At 38.2% G+C, this 16,650-nt stretch overlaps 1 long non-coding RNA gene across 1 annotated transcript in view; it reads right to left on the bottom strand.

The window, feature by feature from the left end:
• LOC127962043 (uncharacterized) overlaps positions 1 to 16,650 on the bottom strand; it is a 67,983-nt gene that overhangs the window by 27,759 nt on the left and 23,574 nt on the right. The window contains exon 2 of the long non-coding RNA XR_008154517.1: positions 2,034 to 2,127. This is a non-coding gene — a long non-coding RNA (uncharacterized LOC127962043). The remainder of the gene's footprint in view (positions 1 to 2,033; positions 2,128 to 16,650) is intronic.

Raw genomic sequence — 16,650 nt, 5'->3', positions numbered from 1 at the left:
TTACTGTCCCCGAACTTTTGAATTGTAACTTACAAGGTACACATTTTGTCAGCACATTTGTGTTCCCTACGAATCAAACCTGTGACCTCTGTGTTGCTAGTACCAAGCTCTGCCCATTGAGCTAACATAGAGACTAAAACAGAACAAGTAATGTGCATTTTTCAACTAACTCACAGTTTTCCTCCGTAAGGTGTTAGCTACCACAACAACAACTTGTGGGTCGCCTCTCTGCAGCCTGTAATCCCCGTCAGGACTGAAAAGTCACCAGAACATATCTCTGAATCAGTGATTCTTCTTTGCTGAGCTCAGGACATGTTTTTTACGCTGAAAGTGTTCATTCATGCTCTCTTTCCAACACACACACACCCACTAACACTGGGTGGAGCAGATGCTGTTTAGCTGTGGTAATTTGAATATATTTTTGGGTCAATCGCGCGCTCGCAAGAGACACATATCCACGCCTTCCATGTGCCGAACAATTTAAATTTTTAATACTCCATTTAAATATATGGGCCACCTCTGCGGCAATCTCACAATGCCAAAAGCCCCTCTGATTTATGGGAGCCAAACAAAGCCACGGCGCCACGCTCTGATATCTGCTCTTACCTTCCCTGCTATTGTTATCTTTAAACCATTTCACCTTAAGGAAGAATCAATAAGAACAATTATTAGAAGAAGACACTACACACAGCTGTCTCTCGCTCCTCCATCTTTTTCCCTTTCCTTCTTTTCTAACCTCCCGTTTTTTCTCCTTTCTATTTGTCTCTCCCTCGTTCTGTCTTTCTCCTTGGCAACTCACAGGGTATAATATTTAATTACGCTTTATAATTTATGCAGGTTATCAAAACTGTGAGAGCATCATTTTATGTACATTGGGCAAATTGCTTTTTTTCCCCTCCTTTTCTTGAGAATGGGGGTGGGGGGGTAAGGGGTGATTCTTTGCAGGCATAGACAAAGATATTGAAGCTGGGTGCAAATGTGAAATGAATAAACAGGGTGGATCTCTTCTTCAAGGCCCTAAATGAGATCTGTAGGAAATAATTTAAACCAGCGATAGGACCATTTATCATTGAAGGAGAAGAGAGAGAGAGAGAGAGAGAGAAAGAGAGAGAGAGAGAGAGAGAGAGAGAGTAGTGCCCCTGGCCCTGACTGCTGCAGCCTGCATCATGCCACCATAAAAAAAGAGCCATTACTGTAAACAGACACTGGATGTGCCCTCCTACAAGTCAAAGGAGTCTGTACCAATTCACTTGCACAGGTTCGGCCTGCGTTCTGCAGCTCGGCACATGTGGCTCCTCTGAGACCTGTTGGTTTGTCAGACTTCCTCACCGCGAGACGTAAAGAACCGTCACAATTCACTTTGCCTGCATTTGTGCAAAGGCCTAATGTACAGATCATATATTTTGACATGTATATGATTTCATTTCCCGACTGTGTACGTTCACTTAAGACATAACCTACTGTGTTTGCATTAATATCCCGCCTAGATGCACTAGCCTGACAACTGCACTATATAGTGTCATTAGTTAGCTGCTTTGTGGCAATACTCACAAGTGTTTAACATGAATATGACCAAATATTACATTATTTAGCATTTTCTTGTTTTGTTGGCAGCTTAAGATATTTATAAGACCAAGCAAATGCATAGAAAGGTAATAGTTTGTGACATTCATGTTTAAAACCTACGAGTTTTGCTACCAAAGACAGTTGTACGATATAGCTATATGAGTTCATTCTTACGATATTTCTAAGAACATTATACAAATGCAACAAAAGATAACTGTACCTTTACTGTATCTTTATCTCTAATATAGCATTGGTGTAATTTGTTAAAGTTTTGGTTGAAATAGTTGTTTAAATTAAATATCCCCCAAATGTTACATTTATTTGCCTTTTCTTTTAGTTATAGAAATATAATATGATGTCAACAAAACAAATGCATCATTAAATACAACTATCCCTGCTAAAGCTGCACTGAAAGCATCTCTGATATTATTGAATTCTTTTAAGAAAAATGCATGCAGTATACTTACAATGTAAACACTTGTATGAATTCACTTCCTTCACATGTATGAATTCCTGCTAGCTTCCAAGTGATGATATTAGACCAGATTTAGTTTATCTGTCCTGCAACAGAAACAAATAAATAATACTAATTAATGATTAGATAAGATTTCTTAGATTAGACCAAATATCAGATGAACTTTCAACATACTGTTAATGTGGGTAAAAATACACTACATGTATGTCACACAATCCTCCAGAAATGATTCTAATATGCTGATTTGTTGTTTAAGAAACATGTCTTATAATATGATGTCTTATACATGCTTCTAAATACTTTGTGAGACCACTTTTTTCAGGATTATTTGATGAATAGAGAATAGAGAAATGTAAAAAAAAAAAAAAAAAAAAACAGCATTTTCTTGATATATAAATCTTTTGTAAAATTTTACAAGGCTTTACAGTCAGTTTTGATCATTTTAATGTGTATTTGCTGAAAAAAATAATTATTTAAAAAAAAAAATCTTACTGACCTCTAAATTGTAGTGTACTTATCAGATTCAGAACCATATTTGAAAGTACCTCAAATGTGATGTAAAAATGATTCAATATTACATGTTTCTACTGTTACATGCATGAATCTGAGCCAAAAGAGATTACAAAAATAAAATAATAATAAATGATTAAACCTACCAAGAACATTTATGAACGCAACTGAATATGCAAACAAAGAGAAGGGAACTGTGAACTTTGAACTTCACCCTGATGTAACAAGGCATGAAAAAAAGAGAAAAACTTCTGGTTTTGGCATCTTTGATTAGTTTCAAGTGCTTGCTTTAAGATTCATCTAAAGCTGGCAGGCTTGTTGAATAGTGCACCTGTGTCTATAATCCATACCTACCCCAGCTGTCTCGCCCCAATCCAGGTGTGTCTGTTTCACTGGATGCTACTATTAGCATTGCTAATGATCCAAATCTCCATACTTCTCTATATAATTAGTGGTAAAGATGACAAGCGACAGTCAAAAAAACTGTGCTTTACTTTAGCGCACCGATCAGCTGCATGAGGAGGAGATTGAAAAACAGACACACATCTTCAGAAACAGGCCACAAGCAACTTAAATTATATATATATATATATATTGCAAATGAGAAAACAATAAATCTGACACTAATAACGCCAATGTGAAAAGCCAAGAGTTATTGAAGCACAGATTATTTTTCTCTTAATTGTATTCAGTGCTCTCAAAAAATGGCACCAGGCCATAAACGGCACATTACGCTCATTTATAACTGCTTACTCCGCTTTTAAAGATTTCTCATTGTTATTCAGAACAGGAGTTTTCAACCTTTCGCTTCCAGGGAGCCCCATATACCATCAACCTTGTGCAAGGGACCTCATCCTATACTTTAAAAAGCAGCTGCATGTTTTCATATATAAAGCAGCAATTTATACTGTGAAAATGCATATTATGAATATGTATAAAATATTTTTTTTTAGAAATATTTGGTTTTCTACTCACTACAGTACTACTGATTAATTATTTACTTTAAAATTTGTTTTATTTGTATCTATTTATTGTATTTTTTATTGTTTTATTTTTTTTTTTTTTTTTTTGGCTTGCATTGAATGGTGAATGGGTCAATGGGAAATTAAATTTAAATTTAAATTAAACAGAATTTTTTTTTTTTTTTTAAACAAGTAGAATTTTAACCCCCCCACCACACACACACAGACACACAAATATCTTAGACAAGAAAGTAAAATGTTTTTAAAAAGATATTCTAAAATAATATGTTTATATTTCATAATACTTTATATCTATAATTCATATTTATACAAAATTCTACTCACTACAATACTATACAGTTGATTTGTATTTTATTTTATATAACATTATTTAATTTTGTTTCATCTTATTTTTTCGACACTTTTTTTTCTTTTTACCAAGGACCCCAAGCTTTCCCTTGCGGGCCCCTGGGGGTCCCCAGACTCCAGTTCGAAACCCCCTAATTTAGGAGCATATTTTTTCCTATTAAATTTTGTGGGAAAGATGTTCAAAACTGGATCCCCTGATAAAGTTGGAGGCTGGTGTGTGTGCATGTGCGTCTGACTCCCCGCGCTGTGTTTGGGGCTCTAGGGCAGCCCGGTCTCTGGGGTTTCTAAATGTCAACGACCTGAGGGCCTGACTCTCTTTCTAGCATCCCTAACACACACATCAGTCAGCCTCTGATTCTGCTCTCTGCCTGATAACACTCGCTCATTCATCATGCTAATGAATCAAGCAAATTCATCATCTATCTCATTCCACTTTCAGCACTCAATGTACACATTCGCTCTGCCTCTGAAAAGACTAGGCCGCTTCGGCTTGTCTCCTTCCCCTTTCTGCTGTCGGAAGTGCTGGAGGTGTAAGATGAGAGGTGTGTGTGTGTGTTGTAGCGCGAGGAAAAGGTTCATTCTATGTGTCTATCTTCTCTCAGCCTCTGGGAGTTGATACCAATCGGCCCCCACCTGCTAAACTTACTGACGTGCCTCCGCTTTGCCTTCTGCTCAGCTTGACTAACATAAATATGTAATTGGAGCACAAACAACGATGAGTGTGTGGGTATGAGTGTGTTTTTGATGGGGGGGGGGGTGTGTGTAAGTGAAAATGTAGTTTAAATGCTGTAAGCCCTCACTCCCTTGCCACCTTGCCTAACAGTCTTGTGTCAAGCGCATTGGGAGCGTTGTAAAGATCAGGAGTGTGACAGTGAGCATGTGAGACAGGCGCACACACTACACACACCACACACACCACACACGGCGCAGAGGCAGAAAAGCAGCGTGAGGGGCAATAAAGCAGTGTAGTGACGCGGGTAGGCAGATGAGAGGAGAGCGGAAACGTAAAACAGCATGAGGACTCGGCTGGTGACGACATCCTAGCGGAGGTTAAACAGGCCTCGATTACCTTGATTTATAATCCTCCAGCAGTGTCAGAGAGAAAGAGGGAGAGGGAATGGTGCAGTGGCTAATAACTATGTGTGTGAAGATTAAAAGGAGAACTATTTTAAAAATCCAGATTAAAAAGTACAAAATTTGAGGAAAACAACTGTAGGTATCAGCAACTATCGATATTCAGTAACTATTGCAGTATTATTCTTACACTATACCATTGAAACATTTGGGGTATTTCTGAAAGAAGTCTCTTAAGCTCAACAAGGCTGCAATTATTTGTTCAAAATACTGTAAAAGAAGTGGTATTTGTGAAATATTTAGGATAATTGTTTATGTATTTTAATATTTTAAAATGTAATTCAAACCTATGATGACAAAGCTGGATTTGAGAAGTAATTACTTCAGAATTAATTCTAACATGCTGATTTGATTCTCAAAAAAAATAAAAAAATAAATAATAATAATAATTGTAATTATCAACATTATAAACAGTTGTAATGCTCAATATTTTTTTTTTTTTGGGGGGGGGGACTACTATCATTTTCCATGATTCTACATTAAAGTGTATTATAAATGTCTTTGCTGTCATATTATGATCAGTTTAATGCATTTTTGGTGTATAAAGTATTCATTTGTTAAAAGAAAATTGTGCTGAACAAAATTAATTTAAAAATTAAAAAACTATTTAAACATAGTAATGAAGTTTTCTTGAGGTTACTTAATTTGAGCTGAACTAACAAATGACCATTTAAAAAAAAAAAAAAAAAAAAAAAGAAGCATTACTACAATCTACGAACAGCCAAAAAATTGCTAAAAAAAAAATTTGGTTACACTTTAATATAGGGAACAGTTCTCACTTTTAACTAATTTCTTATGAGCATACCTATTATTAATATTTTTGCTGATTATTAGTCCTTATAAAGCACACATTCATGAATATATTATACATCCCTAAACCAACCCAATACCTAACAACTTAACAACTACCTTACTATCCATTAATTATTATTTTAAGGCATAATTACCGGTTTGTTAATAGCGAGAATTGTACCTTAAAATAAAGTGTGACCAAAATGGTAATCAATTTTTATTTAAAAATGTAATGCATGGTTATCATAGAATGGTATATTCAAAAGCTTACATACTGCATAATTAAATTACTTAATAGATCTGATGGGGGGAAAGTAAACATCAAATCATTGACCCAAATACATGAATTCTGCAATGAAAAAAAAAAAAAATGAGACTTGACATGAAACATAAGAAGTGGGGACAGAGCGAGTGTTGGACAGAGGGAGATTGAGAGAAATGAAGAGTGGTTTGTCTCACTGCTGAATCTGTGAGAGCAGAGGCGTCCACTAAAGTGCCTGAGGGAGTTTGGTCCTTCTGCTCTCTGTCTGTCTCTCTCTCTGAGACTAAGACCCACATTCCTCATGTCTATGAGAAGGAGAAACATAAGGAAAGAGAGCAAGAAACCCAGCATTCCTTCAGCAGCCCAGCACTGTGCCGCCGCCACAACAAAAGAGCCATTCAGGAGGGCCCCGCTTTAAAAAGTTGAAGAGTATGTCTAATTTTGGTCAAAGTTCATTAGAAAGCACAAAAGCAGGAGCTCACTCAGAACATAAGGACAGTCAGAGAGGCAAGTGCTTCGTGCCAGCGCTGATAAGAAGGGACGGATGACTACAAAGCGCTCCTTAAGAGGACTTTGAAAAGGAAGGAAGGAAAGAGAGAAGCAGAGAAGGAAAGAAGGAAAGGGAAAAAAGAAGGGTCCGCATTCACCAATTGGAATATGTCACGGTTTTAATGCAGTCATGTCAATATGTATTAACGCAAGGGGTTAAACTAGTAGAGGGCAATATTTGAATAGAACAGTAACATCAAGCAAAAGAACAGCTTAAAGCTGAGGGAAAAAAAGTAATAAACGAACATGTATTTTCAGAAACGAGAATTGGTTCAATCAAAATCATTCAGTGATACGAGAATGTGCTTTTTGAGAATTAAACAAACTGTTTCGGTATTGAATGCAGATTTTAAAGGCATTTCCACAGGGCTCCAAAGGAGAGGCCGCCAGTGGAGATGGCCTATAATTGCTAAAGCGAGTCTTAGTGTTGTAAATGGATATTGGAGATTAGATCTCCCAACTGGAGGGGCATGTCATTTTCCTATTTTTCCTCCTATTGATTTTGCTTGCTTTTATACTGTCATGGCCAGAGAGCTTAACCCATTCTTCGCCAGGCAAGCCAGCTACTTGGAACCAACAGAAACAGATGAATGACCTTTTAATTGGTGGACTAGTTGGCACCCACAGATCAATTCAATCAACCTGACAAATTTCCTGTTTAAACAGGACCTAAAAGCAATCCAAATCAATCATCTTGCTTCTGATCAGGTAAACATTACCCCTTTCCTCCTGATTTGTGTTTGTACTACAGAGTGGCATATTTCAGACACTTTTCGTTTCATTGAACACACACACACACACACACACACAGCACCCTTTTCTGCCTGCTGAGTGTGTGCTGGTTTATGGGAGCCATGCTCGCTCACTCCTAATCTCCTAATCAATAGTGAAGGCTCCCAATTAACCAAGGCCTGAAAGCCTCATATGTCCCCCCAGCATCGCTGCCATGTGGCTCTTCCCTCTCTATCTGTATGTGTTTGTGTCACATGTGCGACCGTGAACCCATCCCCCAAACGTTGTCTCAAACAGACAAACATACAACATGCTGTGTTCGCAGAATCAAGTGGTTTACAGGCAACTTAACCCTCTTTCTAATACACATTCCCTCGCTCCTACTCTCAGTAGCGCCACGGGCTTATTTTAAGTGTCTCTTCTGCTGGATTATTTCCTGATGCTGTGGGCGATGTTTGGTGTGACAGCGGCACTATGTCAGCGCCTGATTTGACTGCAGGGCGAGTGTGTGTTTATACCGAGTGAGCGTTGACAAGGCCTTATGAAAGGTGACTTCAGGCTCTACAAAACAAAACAAAAAGAGGAGGGTTTGTGACTTTTCCTTTTCAGGGACAATAACGGAAAAAAACCATCCACTCCACAGCTGAAAGACGCTTTTAAGTGCCACCTGCGAGCTTATTAACCGAATATGCCTAGCAACAGTGCGCCTGCCTTATTGTTCCGCACACAATCCCTTCCATTAAGTTCACGCAACATGTGAAGTCTGTTTTAACCAGCACCTGACATTTAAAGGGAAATGCGAGCCAAGTGTACTTAACTAGTCAGAAATCAGTTTTACATGCGACTAATTATAAAGAGTAGAACCGGTTGGAGCAGCGTAGAGCGTGAGGGATCAGCGTTTTGGATTTGTAAGGTGAGCCGCTCACGTCTGACTTTATCTCCCGCTCCCCGTCCCCTCTCTCCATTCTTTGCGTTATTTTTACGTCTCCCTCAGTGCCCGGAGATAACGGCTCGTCAATATTTAATGGACATGCTCCAACGAGAGCATGGCGGCGACAGGGAGTGAATGATATTTTGCTGTCAGAGGGCTATCTGATCAGGAGCTGTCCACAGGGGTGCAGGCCCTTGAGCCGGGATAATTCTCTTAGAGCGGGATGAAGAGTAGGACAGGAGAGAGGCCTCATCTCCATCCAAGCTCCCTCAACCACACACCAATCAGTCTACCACTATGGACTTAGGCTACCATCAGGCTAATGAAAACAAATGACTTATCAAGCTCCAGACAAACCAATTTCAGACATTCATCATGGCCCGCATGGATTTCGGAAATCCCATCAAGTCTGTCCCCCTCTCGTTGTTCTCACCGCATCTCCGATCCCACATGACTGACTGTTCTCGTCCCTTTCCTCATCCGTTTCGGCCTCATAAAGTCTTCTTCGTCTAACAGACAGGCCTAGACGGCGACACACAATGCAATAGCGCTTGTGAAGGCTGCAATTTAGCAGCAATTTGGTCACGCAGTTTCTGAAACATTGCGAATGCTTTAGGATGCCAGGCTGACGTGTTGGTAAATGTTGTTGTCTCGACATCAGCCAAGATGACATTAGGCTGCGTATCTGCTGAGGGGTTTAAAGGTGGCTCATGAGCGGAGACTGTAGCTCATTGATGCTGGGATAGATATGAGTGATGTTGTCCAACTTGTATAATTGTCAAATCTCAGAATGAATGTAGCTGTAGCTGTTGGGAACTGATTGATGGGCAGGTGGCAGGTTGATTTGGACAGGAGGGAAGTTATCATCAGATGGATGGACCACCGCCAGCCTGCAGTAGGAGAAAGATTAAGGCAGGGAGGAGACTGAGAAACTAAGTTGCAATGCTGTCAAACACATTCACATTCTGGGTTGCCTAATATACCAACACAACAGGCTTGTATCAGGCAACACATCAATCAGTAATGCTTTGCCATACATCTCATCAAAAGGAAAAAATGTTTATGAATTAATGGCTGTTGGAATCTCATGTAATTACAGTTTTTCTTTGTGAAGAAAACCTTCCATGATGAAATTAAAAAAAAAATATTCATATGAAAATATCCTTATTATTAGTGATTAATCGCGATTAATCAAATCCAAAATAAAAGTTTTTGTTTTAATAATATGTGAGTGCGTATACTGTGTATAATTATCATTTATATATAAATACACACACATGCATGTATATATTCTGATATTTACATATTTACATGCATATGTTTATTCATATAATTTATATTATTTAAAATTATATTTACTACATAAACTCAACATATTTTTCTTAAATATATACGTGTGTGTGTATTTACTGTATATATATATATATATATATATATATATATATATATATATATATATATATATATATATATATATATATATATAACATAAATATACACATTACACACACATATGTAAACAAAACTTCTATTTTGGATGTGATTAATCACAATTAATTGTTTAACAGAACTAATTATTATTATTATTATTATTGTTATTACATTTGAATTATGCTTTTTGTTTTGTAGGTCAGAAACATTCATAAGTTTCTACAATAAAGAGAAAAAAAAATCTTAGTATTTATTAGTCATATAGTAATAATTATTAGTAGTAGTAGTAGTATAAATTATTAGTATTATATTTTTATTGTTGTTATTGTTGATGTTACATTTGAATGGTTATTTTTGTCTTTGTTAAGCATGTAACATCTTATAACAACATGTAAAATCTTCTAAAATCATCATGGAATTAGATTTTAGAAGATAGATAGATTCCACAATTAATTAGTAGTAGCAGTAGTAGTAATAATGATAATTATTAAAGAAAATGAAGAATATTATTATTATTATTACTACTACCACTATTGCTGTTGTTGTGTTGAATTTATATGATTTTGAAAAGCAAGAAAAGTCTTAAAAGTTAAAACCTAGAGTTACACCACTTACTAAAGTTGCCATGTCAAAAAAGTAAAATTACCAGACTTATTAAAAAAAAGATAAACCATAAATCATTTTAGTCATGAGCCCTTTTAGATGGGTTTTATTTTTATTTTTTGATAGGATTAAAAATGTTACTAACCCATATAATATGCAATATGAACATATTCACTTTCTACCACTGCTTACTTTTGCAGGTCAGCTGTATCAACCTGAATCTAAAAAAGTGAGAGAATGATGAAGAAAAGTATGCACCCATCAATCACCATTAAGCAGGCCTGACTTTTACTGAAGCCTCTGGATCTTATGGGCTCTTAAAATCTACCACAATGTGCCATATGGAGGGGGCCATACATGACATGTTTGCCTCAGAAAGCACTGCAATATGATCACCCAACTGTGAACTAGGAGCTCCAGAATGTGATCTTGATGTTGAGAATACCAGATACCTTTTCCCAAAAGGGAAATGATATACTATATGAGAAAGTATCTATTGTAACTGTATGTCTTGGGTGCATGTGAGCTCTGTTCTTTAATAGGTTTCATGTCCTTCCCCTCCCTGATCAGAGTGTTAAGAGGAAACAATGGCTAATTACAGAATAAGGTTAGTGAGAATGGGAGAATTGGGACCCCCACCCCCCTCCCTCCCCTGTTCTTAATGAGCTCTGGGTCTGACCTTGTACAGCCAACACTCCCTGGCACAACCCTGAGCATATCAGTGTAACACACACACACATATGCACCCAGCCTTTAGTTTTCATTTTTTTACTAATTGAACTTTCCCTAAACAAGAGTTGTTCTGTCACACTCACAACTTCAACAGATACATAAGAACCAACTATTAGAGTCTTGTTTAGTTATCATTTACTCACCCGACATGTCATTCCAGGACTGTATTTTTTTCTTTCTTCCATGAAACACAAAAAGGTCCAGAATATCCAAGCGGATGGAGATTTATATTGCCAAGCTCTAAATATTACACAGCACCATGAAAGTTTAATAAAAGTAGCCCATAAGACATTTGTACTAAGTTCTGTAATTTTCAAAATAGACTAAAAATTATAATCCAGTCAGTAATGCTTTTCCATTATAATATTTATGAATTTTATAAATGTATGAATTGGAAACTCTTGTATAATTTTTTTTGCAATTTTCTTTGTAAAAGAAACTTAACATGATAACGAAATAAAATAAAAAATATAATTTTTAAAATGTGTGGGGGGAAAATAAATAAATAAAATAAAATAAAATAATATAAAAACCACTCAGATATTCTGCTTAAGGTTGAGTGAATGGATGAGTAAAAGACCCAACCGTTTTTTTTTTTTACACAGTTGTTTTCACAATTTTAGCAGTGCCGACAGTAGCACTTAACTCAGTGGTAGTAGTGACAGCAGCTGTAATAACGGTAATATATTAACAGCAATATTTTCAGTTTTAAACATCAGTGATAAATAGATCTAGCTGGTGATACTCGAGCCAGTACAAATGTAAGAGGTGTTGTGGATCAATAAAACTGCACTGTGCATCAAGCGTTATACAGTCCATGACAATAAACATCCAGCATTAATATACATATTTCTCAAAAGCATATAAAAGCTTTATATTACAAGAAAAACAACAGAATCCCCATTGTTTGCAAATTAAGTGCTCCTCACTCATCTCTAATCTACGACAGGCCTTAAGAGAAAACAAGACCAATGATTCAGCTCTATTTATTGCCAAAAAAAAACTAAAAAACAACACCACTGAAATATAACATCCAAACAGCAATTTTACACTTAAATTAATCAGTTTTTTCTCTGTATCAAACCAGCAGTGTGTTCAATTTGCAGATCTCTCCCTTTCCCTGGTCTCTCTCTGCCAGGCGTGTGTGGAGGTAGAGGGAAAAAAAATGCGAGCAGAACCGCAGAACAGTTAATAGTAGCACTGCAATAACAATAAAATGTCATCAATCTGCGGTGCCTCCTGCTTCTGTCACACCAAGTTTGTACAGATTAATGATATTAGGCCCGAGTCGCAGGCAGCGGTCTTAAAGGCACAGCAACCCGTGCAAACAAACAATGCCAGCAGAGAGGGAGGGAGGGAGGGAGGGAGGGACAGATGAAAGGAGGTAGGGAGAGATGGCATTCTACTTGCCAGTCACTGGGCTGTAAACAGATGGCATGATGGAGGAGAGGAAGAGAGAGAGAGAGAGAAAGAAAGAAGGGAAGAGAGAGTGGCTGAAGCCATCGGATGGACTGATGTTAGAGAAGGGAGGAGGGGAGAAGGGAAAACAGCCGACAGATGACTGTTCAATTAAAAAGGGCACTTCAGGGTGGAGAGAGGCAAAAGAAAAGGGAACGAGAGAGAGCAAAACAGAGAGAGGGAGGAGGGACGAGGGAGAACGAGAAGGGAAGACACTTGAGGATTGTGTGGAACAGATTACTGGAAGTGTGTGGACAAAACACACTACGCCGTCGTATCCAGAGATTTTCACACTATCGCGACTCGCGGGCAATCGTACAAACACACGCGACACGTACATGCGCATATGCGACGGCTCGGATAAGGTGTTCACGGTTGCACTGTTGGTGTTTTCATCCATCTGTGTGCCTGGTGGTGACATATCAGCCAAGTGCCTCAATCAATGACACACTCTGGGGGTACTGAGAGCCCGCCCCGTCAGCTTTTTAACCCCTTGCGAGTAACGGATCCGCTTTCAAACTCCCAGTGGTGCTAATGCCAGCCACCATCAGCATCACCACAAAATCTGCTCTGGGGCAGGAGGTGAAACAGAGCCCACACCTCCCCTGTCCCCAACAGATCTCTGTGAGAAGATCTCCACGTATCCATTACGGACCCTGCTGCGACGGGGGGAGACCGTGGCAATGAGGTCACTCATTTAGCACTAACTTTGGAAGCCAAGGTCAACTACTGTATTACCTGACACAAGCCTGAGCCAAGTATTTTACAGTACAGGTCGCTCATTATTAGGAATGTCAAAATATTCTGGTATTTGATGATAAAATAAATGTATGATTTCATGCTAATAATATACGTAGAGCAATACTGTAAATAATCCAGTATTGCACCTTAATTCTGGTTGCCACCTGTCATAAAATGGAAGGTGGAAGTGACGGATGAAAGCGAGACACTGCACGCAACTAAAAAACAAAAAATAAGGTGTACGACACTCCAGTTTGTAGAAAGTGCCAATCAATAATAAGTTATTTGCTTTATTTATTTTTAAGTTAAGGTAAAATACATATGTGTGTGTGTGTTTGTGTATGTATATATATATATATATATATATATATATATATATATATATATATATATATATATATATATATATATATCACAATAGTATTGTTTGTTAATGTGAATTCTTTTGGCCATGATAATCGCACAGTGAAAATCTGATATCATGACAGCCCTAGTCAGTAAAGGGTTGACAACCGTGTTCCAAAAATCACCTTAATCTGGCATGACTAGTGGGTAGCTGGTTTGTTTGTTGGTCTAGCATCTGGTCCAGCAGCTTGTGCCGCCTAATGACCATCTTAGACCAGCGACAAACCAGCAACCATGTTCCAAAACAGTTAGCAGCTTAAGCTGGACTTTCCAGCTTTTCTTGACGGTTTGTCCCAAAACAATAAAAATTTGTCATCATTTACTCTCCCTCCAAACCTGTATTACTTTTTTTTTTGTAGAACTCAAAAGAATATTATTTAGCAGAATGTTCAAGATTTTTTTTTTTTATGGCCAACAGTGAGAAATTCATCTGCTTAGAAGGACATGAGGTTGAATAATAAAAAAAATAAAAAATGTAAAATTATAAATATAGATATTTTTGTGTGAACTACCCCTTTAATTCTCTTTGATATCAAAGCAAGTAGAAAAAAAAATGAAAAAATCCTCTCAAATAATCTTATCTCAAATAATGTTTCCTCTCCACTAACTGATTTCTTCCCTCCCACTCAAATGATGTGATTGAAATTAAGCGTACGTCCTCAGCAGCGGCTGTCTGGTGATGCAAACTTTTCAAGTGTGTATTGCTTTTGCGGTAAATGTGAACACTAGAGCCCTTGTGGGAATACAGCATAGGTTCGAAGCCAGACGTCTGACTTGCCTATGAAGTACCAGGAGAACACTGTTTCTCTATTGCTCTGGTGCTCCGCCTAACCATAACTGTGGTAATGGGTCTAAGTAATCTCTGTAGTACACCTAACAGGAGTGAAAATAAAAGCTGTTCACAGTGAAGGTGATGGCTACGTCTCTATTTGTCTCTCTGACTCGCTCATTTGGTTTTCTTCATATTGTTGCAATATCTTCATGCGGAAGAGGCGCAGCATGGCCGAATTAAGGGACACTTCAAAGCTTGCATGCTGAGTTTAATGACACAAAGCGTAGTGTGCGAGACCTATTGTTTAGCCTCAACACAGCAATTCCTCCAACATTACACCATTGGATTTTTATGATAAGGAATTAGGGCTGTCCTGTAATTGTGCAGGGGGCTTGTGTAGGACCCCAGAGGACGTGGCTGCTGAGGTGAAGACAGGGATAACACTCGCGCTGCTACTGCCAACATGAAGGAAACAGAGAAGCACAGAAAAATTACAGCAATATTGTCAGTCGTAAAGGATGTAAGAAAGAGTCTAAGCCGATTCCCATAATCGTTTGCTTGTTTAAAAAAAAACTGATAGTTGGCCAAGATAGTTGTTTTGTACTTCAAAATGGAATGAAGAGTATATCAAATGTTAATCTTTGAAAATATGCAAGAAATGGGAGGAGGGGGGAAAAAAAGGCAGTGCGTGTGTGGTCCAGCCTGCAGGGATTGTACACAGAACGAAGCCTGCAGTACTAAAGCATAGTGAAATGTGTCACATGCAGCAGTTGGAGTGTCGATACCAGTAGCACAGGCCTACTAGCCATGTCATGCTACACACAGACACTCAGTTTATGCTACGCCCGCATGAATGGAGAAGAAAAAAAAAGATTCTAGTTGCCTAGGAAACGCTTCACTCTGATAATTATTACTGTAACTATCTCTGCACACCCCACCTATAATAGAAATGGATCATAAATTATAATCAGACTGGCAGCCCTCTGTGGCGAGGGCTGCTCACTGCTGCCACCTTCTGGCCAAAGCTCTCTGCCGTTCTCCGTCCCTGCTGTCTGTGTGAGAGAGGAGCGAGGAGGATACCCTGAGATTTCCTTCTAATTTATGCTCTCTGCTGAACAGAAATTCAAATATTTATGTATTTGATGTTTTTAGACTGCTTTCAGAGAATAATTATTGCGCGTGGAAAAAATGCAGTTAACCGCCAATTGAAATATGGCTTCTTGCAGGATTGCATGTCTTTAATTATTTAAAACTGGGAATTCCCATGGCCATATCCTAAGTAATCAAAAAACAATTAAATATTCTTCCAGTCGAGAAGTGCTTTTTTTTTTTTTTGTTTGTTTATTTTTAAAAGAATTTGTGCCTTTAAGAAAAAAAGAAAAATACAAACAAGAAAGTGGGGTTGTGCAATAGTTGCAAAGTAAGCGTCCTACTTTTCTCTCTTCCCAAGAACTGGGAGGCAATAAATAAATAAATAAAAAACATAAACTAAAAAAAAAAAAATGTCTAAAATAGCAGCATCATTAAGTTTTCAAGCAACCAGCCAAACAGGAAATAAGCTAATTATCAGCATGGATCGTCTTCGTTTCATACAGAACTGCGCACGCCGTCCAATCCTGACAGACACTGAGACAGCTCATCCATTGTTGAGGGGACATTTAAACATCTCGGTCTCTTAAAATGATTAAGTGAATGGGACTTGGACAGCGTGGAGATGCCTGGCAAGCAGACGCACGATGGTGAAGCTACAGCTGCCTTAAATGCGGTTCCATGAAATAGAAACTGTCTTAAATCAACCAAATACAGCTGATTTCAATTCAGCTCCCCTTTTGTGGTGTGGAAAAGTGGTTTTGATTCAAGACGAATGAGCAACAAAAGGTCTTCACCGCTGTGCCAGCTTACCCAATTACTGGCAAACTGCTGGGTCTTAAACCAGCTATCACATGTAAACATTTCCTGCAGCCACCACCCCCTCGGTCTTTACCAGGGCACTGCGAGTTCAGGGGTGGGGGGACGTCTGCTCTGCCATGCCTTCCTCAAGCAGACACACGGTGCTGAGGTTTGGCACCCACATATGCAGAGTAAAAAAAAATTTACATTTACCAAGCTGACAAACACCACTTATTTTGTTCAGAGAGAGAGAGAAAGACAAGAGAGAGAGAGAGAGAGAACAAGTGGCTCTGTGCATCACAAAAACATCTGACTGTATTTAATCAGTTAGGAGTC

Source organism: Carassius gibelio, chromosome B7, assembly GCF_023724105.1.
Source record: "Carassius gibelio isolate Cgi1373 ecotype wild population from Czech Republic chromosome B7, carGib1.2-hapl.c, whole genome shotgun sequence".
NCBI lineage: Eukaryota > Metazoa > Chordata > Actinopteri > Cypriniformes > Cyprinidae > Carassius > Carassius gibelio.
Note: the sequence above shows the minus strand (reverse complement) of the source record. Positions and strands in the feature narration are given on the sequence as shown.